This window comes from Schistocerca americana, chromosome 1, assembly GCF_021461395.2.
Source record: "Schistocerca americana isolate TAMUIC-IGC-003095 chromosome 1, iqSchAmer2.1, whole genome shotgun sequence".
Classification (NCBI taxonomy): Eukaryota; Metazoa; Arthropoda; class Insecta; order Orthoptera; family Acrididae; genus Schistocerca; species Schistocerca americana.
In genome coordinates, this window is record NC_060119.1 from 116,137,697 (window position 1) to 116,143,642 (window position 5,946).

At 45.0% G+C, this 5,946-nt stretch overlaps 1 pseudogene; it reads right to left on the reverse strand.

The window, feature by feature from the left end:
• Window positions 1–4,978: 4,978 nt before the first annotated feature.
• On the reverse strand, window positions 4,979–5,096 carry LOC124557857 (annotated as a pseudogene).
• Window positions 5,097–5,946: the final 850 nt, after the last annotated feature.

Below are 5,946 nucleotides of genomic sequence, written 5' to 3' on the forward strand. Positions count from 1 at the left end.
GCATTGGCTAATATTCTCACTTTTTCTATGCCCATTTCTTCAGCTGTTACAGAATCCACACTGCGAATTCCTGCTTCTACACTGGCTATAATTTCTTCCGTGGGCACAAAACGCGGACTAACAGCAAAATTTCCTCCCTTGGCAAGCACAGATGTCTCATCGTCAGATAACGAACGTTTGGACAAATTGATAACGGTCCGGGAAACGTCTAAATGCCGAACAGTCTGATTAGGTAGCAAATTATCAAACTTCTTCTTCTGTCTATTAGACGTTGTCAACATACGCTTCCCCATGCAGTTAATAAAAAAGTCCTCCATTGAAGAGAGTGTACGGAAAGGTCTCTGCAATTCGGTTGCGCTACCACCGAGGCTTTATGGATTGCCCAAAATTCATAAAGAAAATGTGCCGTTAAGACCGATACTAAGTGTTATTGGTTCGCCCAACTACTCGTTAGCCAAGTTTTTGGCTACGCTGTTAAAACCACATGTGGGCCGTTCGGACTCGTATATAAAGAATTCGACACATTTCATCAGCAGATTGAATGACATAGTGGTCCAGCCGGGGGACATATTGGTCAGCTTCGATGTGGTATCGCTGTTTACCATGGTTCCACTTAATGATGTATTGGAACAGCTGGATCGAATTTTTCCTGCCGACATTTCAGAACTGTTTAAGTGTTGTTTGACGACCACATATTTCAAGTGGAATGAACAGTTTTATGAGCAAACGGATGGCGTGGCTATGGGAAGCCCCCTAAGTCCCGTAATCGCAAACTTCTTTATGGAGAAATTCGAAGAACAGGCCTTAGGTACTGCCAGCAAAAAACCAAATGTATGGTTCCGATACGTGGATGACACGTTTGTGCTGTGGAGACATGGTAGAGAGGAACTAAGCCGGTTCCACGAACACGAGAATTCAGTTTACAATGGAGGAGGAGGTAGACGGTAAATTACATTTCCTCGATGTGCTTGTTTTTAGAAACGAAAATGGTAGTTTGGGCCACTCAGTATACCGCAGAACCACGCACACGGACCGTTAATTGCCCCGGGATTCGAACCACCACCCACAACAGAAGCGGGGTGTTATCAAGACGTTAGCGGACAGAGCTAGAAATATTTGTGAACCTGAGTTGCTCGACGCTGAGATGGAACATCTCCACAATGCAATAATGAAGAACGGATATTTGTCCTCCGAAATAAAACGTGCGTTGAGGCAGCCACGCAGAAACCATACTGACGTACAGGCAACAACAAATTTTAAGGTTTTTGTTAAAAATGTAACGGAAAGAATAGGGAGGATCTTGACGAAGCGGAATATTACCGTAATTTACAAGCCCACCAGGAAGATACAGGAATACCTTAAGCCTGGCAAAGACGCTCGCAAACCATTGGAAAAAGCTGGAGTGTATAGGATCCCATGCAGCTGTGGTGATGTTTATGTGGGTACCACTAAAAGAACGGTTTCTGATGCTTTGGAAGAGCACAAGGGAAATTGTAGAAGAGGAGAAACGGAACGATCAGCTGTTGCGGAGCACGCTTTCCAGCCAGGGAACCACAATATTCATTTCGAGGAGACGCAAGTACTAGCGGCCACAAGCGGATATTACGAAAGGCTCTACAGGGAGGCAATCGAAATCGCCAAACACCCAAATAATTTCAACCGAAAGGAGGAGGGCGTGAAATTAAACGGTATATGGATGCCGGTGTTAAAGAAGATGTGTACCACCCGTCCACTACTGGGTGATGGCAACGGCGATCGACGGCGACAGACAGCGGCCAGTTGCACTGACGTTTTCAAAACACGTGACGTCACGCCGCGGCGTGGGAGCGCGCGGACACGGAATTTAGCGGCAGTCAGTAGCGAGCCAGTGGGTGTGTTGGACCTCCCATCGAGCTACGGACTCCCTTGAAGATGTCTCCCGCAGTCGGAGACGAAACGTTGGGAATCGACACAGAATTCATCAACCGACCACGGCATAACAGCCCGGATAATTATAATGGACATGATATTTCCGGCCGTGAAAGTCTACGTTTTAGATTTACATGATGTTTAGTAACGAGATAGCTTCAATCCTGAGGAAGAGCACAGGATATTTTAGGAAGTGTGTAGTACAAGATACTTATTGATTTGAAGAATATTATGCAATTTACGGAAAATATTTACTCTTTGAAAAGACTATTTTCCCTTTGCGTTTTGAACCTTATCCTATTTCTGAAACTGCTTTTACTAGTTGATAAGTGCAACGTGATGCGATTTAAAGTAATGAACAGAATGGTTATACAATCTTCATTGTGTTTAAACCATACTTTCACTCTATTTATTCCATTATGTATGTTGTCTAGCTACTATGCGCCTTATCCAGTATTTGAGGGCGAGACTTGCATAATCTCAAACTTATACCGAGACTTGTTCTCGATTACAACTGCCACAACATGATGAAAAGAAAGAAAGGTTATCACTTACTACAGTTTCGCTTTTTATGCAAAAAAAGTCACATAAGTCATGATGACGCGGCGTTTTAATATATTAGTTCTTTGCTACTAATTTCATGTGCAGCACATTTAGCAAACAGTATAAACATATGCCGCTGAATGTATCTACAATATTATGTCATGTATGATGCAGAGAGAGGAGGAGAAGGACATGGACAGAGAAAGGAAAGTGGAGGAGATGGACAGGTAGGGGGGGGGGGGGGCGGCGGAAGAGGAGGTGGTCATGGAAAGAAAAGAGGAGATGGACAGAGAGAGGGGAAGGAGGAGATATACTAAAATTCAACTAAATACATACACGGGTAAAGTCGCGTACTCAGCTAGTCTAGGAATATGAAATCTGCCTGTTGTCATTCATCCATGGCTCACAGGGTATCGTGCGAGAAATGCGCAAGCTGACTTCCGCACGAGCAATGCTTTCTAAACCCGTGTTGATCTTTGGACGGAAGCTTTTCTATCTCTTGGGACATTGCAGTGGGGGAGAGATTCAGAGATAAATACAAGCTAACTATGGGGTCAAAGCCGAAGAGCATTCTCTGTGAAACAGAATTGGGTTTCCAGTCGGATCTGGCAATTGTTTTGTTTTCAGCTCTTTTATTTGCTCCTTAATACCGTGGATGCCTATTTCTATGTCCCTCCTCCCTCCCCCCCTCCCCACTACACCCCTGCTCACCCACCTTATACAGTAGTCTGAGAGACGATCAAACGACGGTACGTCTGTATAATCCTCCTACATGAATAATTTTTAAATGCAGAATTTAAAACTTCATCTTTCCTTTTACTGTCTTTTATCGCTACAGCAGACGTCGACTGCTGACTGAATAGAATGATTTATGCCGCTTATCGATTTTACGTGGAACCAGAATTTTCTCGGGTTTTCCGCAATGCTTCGTTAACGTATAAGATGGAAATTGTGTGCTTCGCGCATAGAACTTTTTATGAACGCAGGAATTTCTGCTAACTTAAGCCCGTTGACATTCCCGTTTTCGTTTTTTGAACTGAGAGTGGAACATGTTCTGTTTCTTCAGCATTTTGCTAATTTTGTTGTTAAACCACATCGGGTCTTTTCCCTCCTCCATCCACCTATATTATTTAGATGTACGTCTCCATACGTCTATAACGAGTTTAAACTTTGACCATAATTCCTTTACGTTCATTATACTAGGACTAAATGACACCCATTCCTTGGCTAAGTAAGATGCTAACAACTGCTTATGTGCTCCTTCTAGAATAGAAACACTCCTAGGCTTCATTATGGGTTTATTAACTTCAGTAACCACCCCCCTTATGATGACATCATGATCACTAATCCGTATCCATACAGACAGTGTTGCCAACGTAAGATCTGTTTTTAACTACTAGGTCAGAGACTGAATGTGGTTTGCTGAGCTAACTGATCAAGACAGTTCTCACAAACTGCGTTCAGAACTATTTGACAAGACCATCTGTCCATACAACGTGCAATGAATCCATAGACTTCCCGTCTATACTCGGAAGGTTAACATCGCCCTAAATTCATACTGCATGATCAGAGTGTTTTCGAGCTCCTCAGCGAAAATTTGCTCACAACTGTGGCCGCTAAAAGGATACGATGATTAACTTGACGTCAGCTAGGCCGATTCCTCGCGTCCAGATAACTTCGTTGTCAGACTGAACTTCGACCTCGACAGACATACTATTTCAAATCTCCCCCTTTTATGACGTCACTTCAATACACGTTCCTTGCCTCGTTAAGCATTTCGGAGAGTTCTGCTTCGGGTATCACCCAGATCTCTGTTCCAAATATAAATTGAATACGATAGTCTTCCTGTAGGGTGGTAAACACAGGGACTTTGTCATAGATGCTTCGGCAATTCACTATTAAAACACTGAGATTCGGTGTATTTTGTGCCCGATGTCATTTTGCTCTCTGTGTATCGACGGGCGGATGTTCGTCAGAGAACCCCAAAACCGTCGCCTAGCCTCCCAAAAAAATCACATTTCGTGGCATACAGAAATTCACAAACCTTTCTTATACAATATGGTTCATATGGCTCTGAGCACTATGGGACTTAACTGCTAAGGTCATCAGTCCCCTAGAACTTAGAACTACGTAAACCTAACTAACCTAAGAACATCACACACAGCCAAGCCCGAGGCACGATTCGAACCTGTGACCGTAGCGGTCGCGCGGTTCCAGACTGAAGCGCCTACAACCGCTCGGCCACACCTGCCGGCTCTTATACAATAGATTATTGTTGACAGCTCCTATTCGAACTGAAAATACTAAACTAAAAGTAAAGTCCTCCCGAACGGGCCACGAAGGCCCAAAGGTACCGTCCGGCCGCCGTGTCATCCTCAGCCCACAGGCGTCAGTGGATGCGGATATGGAGGGGCATGTGGTCAGCACATCGCTTTCCCGGCCGTATGACAGTTTCCGAGACCGGAGCCGCTACTGCTCAATCAAGTAGCTCCTCAGTTTGCCTCACAAGGGCTGAGTGCACCTCGCTTGCCAACAGCGCTCGGCCGACCGTATGGTCACCCAACCAAGTGCTAGCCCAGCCCGACAGCGCTTAAATTCGGTGATCTGACGGGAACCGGTGTTATCACTGCGGCAAGGCCATTGGCTAACTGAAAATACAGCCATCTGCAAACCTTAAGAACGAGATGGAAAGTACGGGAGGATATTCCCAGTGGTCTTCCAGCTGTGAAAGCTGGACATAAAGGAACACGATGTACTGACCGTGGAGCAAAGAGAGCGTCCCCATGCAGTAGCCGTGCCACTGTCAGCTACAGCAGCAAATGACCGCTACATTGTGCCATAGCCAAGAAGGTACCCAGGTCATGTAGCGGGGGCAATTGCAACTACATTTAACAGGAATGCACAGTTTGCGAAGGTGCCAAGAGGACGGGATCAACAAGGAGTAGATTTGCGTGCTAATCTCGGGTGTGGCGTGAAGAGAAGCAGCGCGTCAGAACAGGTCTCAGCCTGCCCTGACCGTCCTAGATGCGCCAGGGGAGACTTTTGTATTCCTCGAGGAGTTTTGGTCATTTGCCCTTTTTGCTGCTTGTAGTTGTTGATTGTTCGCGCACTGGAGGGATTTTTGCCACATTTGTGTACTCATACATTGAAAGTATCTGTTTTTTGTTGTGACCAGACACGTGATTATTGATTAAAGACATTGTGGAATAATTAAAGTTTTTGCTAATGAAACTGTCACAAGAAAAGAAAAGTCTGAGCAAAGTTTACCTGTGTGTGAATAGTCAGTTATAGGAATACAGTAAATCAAAAGTGTTTATTGATTCTTTTAATTTTTACACCTCTTCAGAATTGTTAGGGCAACGACCTTACCGCAGTGGATCCACCGGTTCCCGCCAGATCACCGAACTTAAGCGCTGTCGGGCGTGGTCGGCACTTGGATGGGTGACCATCCGGGCCGCCATACGCTGTTGCCGTTTTTCGGGATGCACTCAGCCT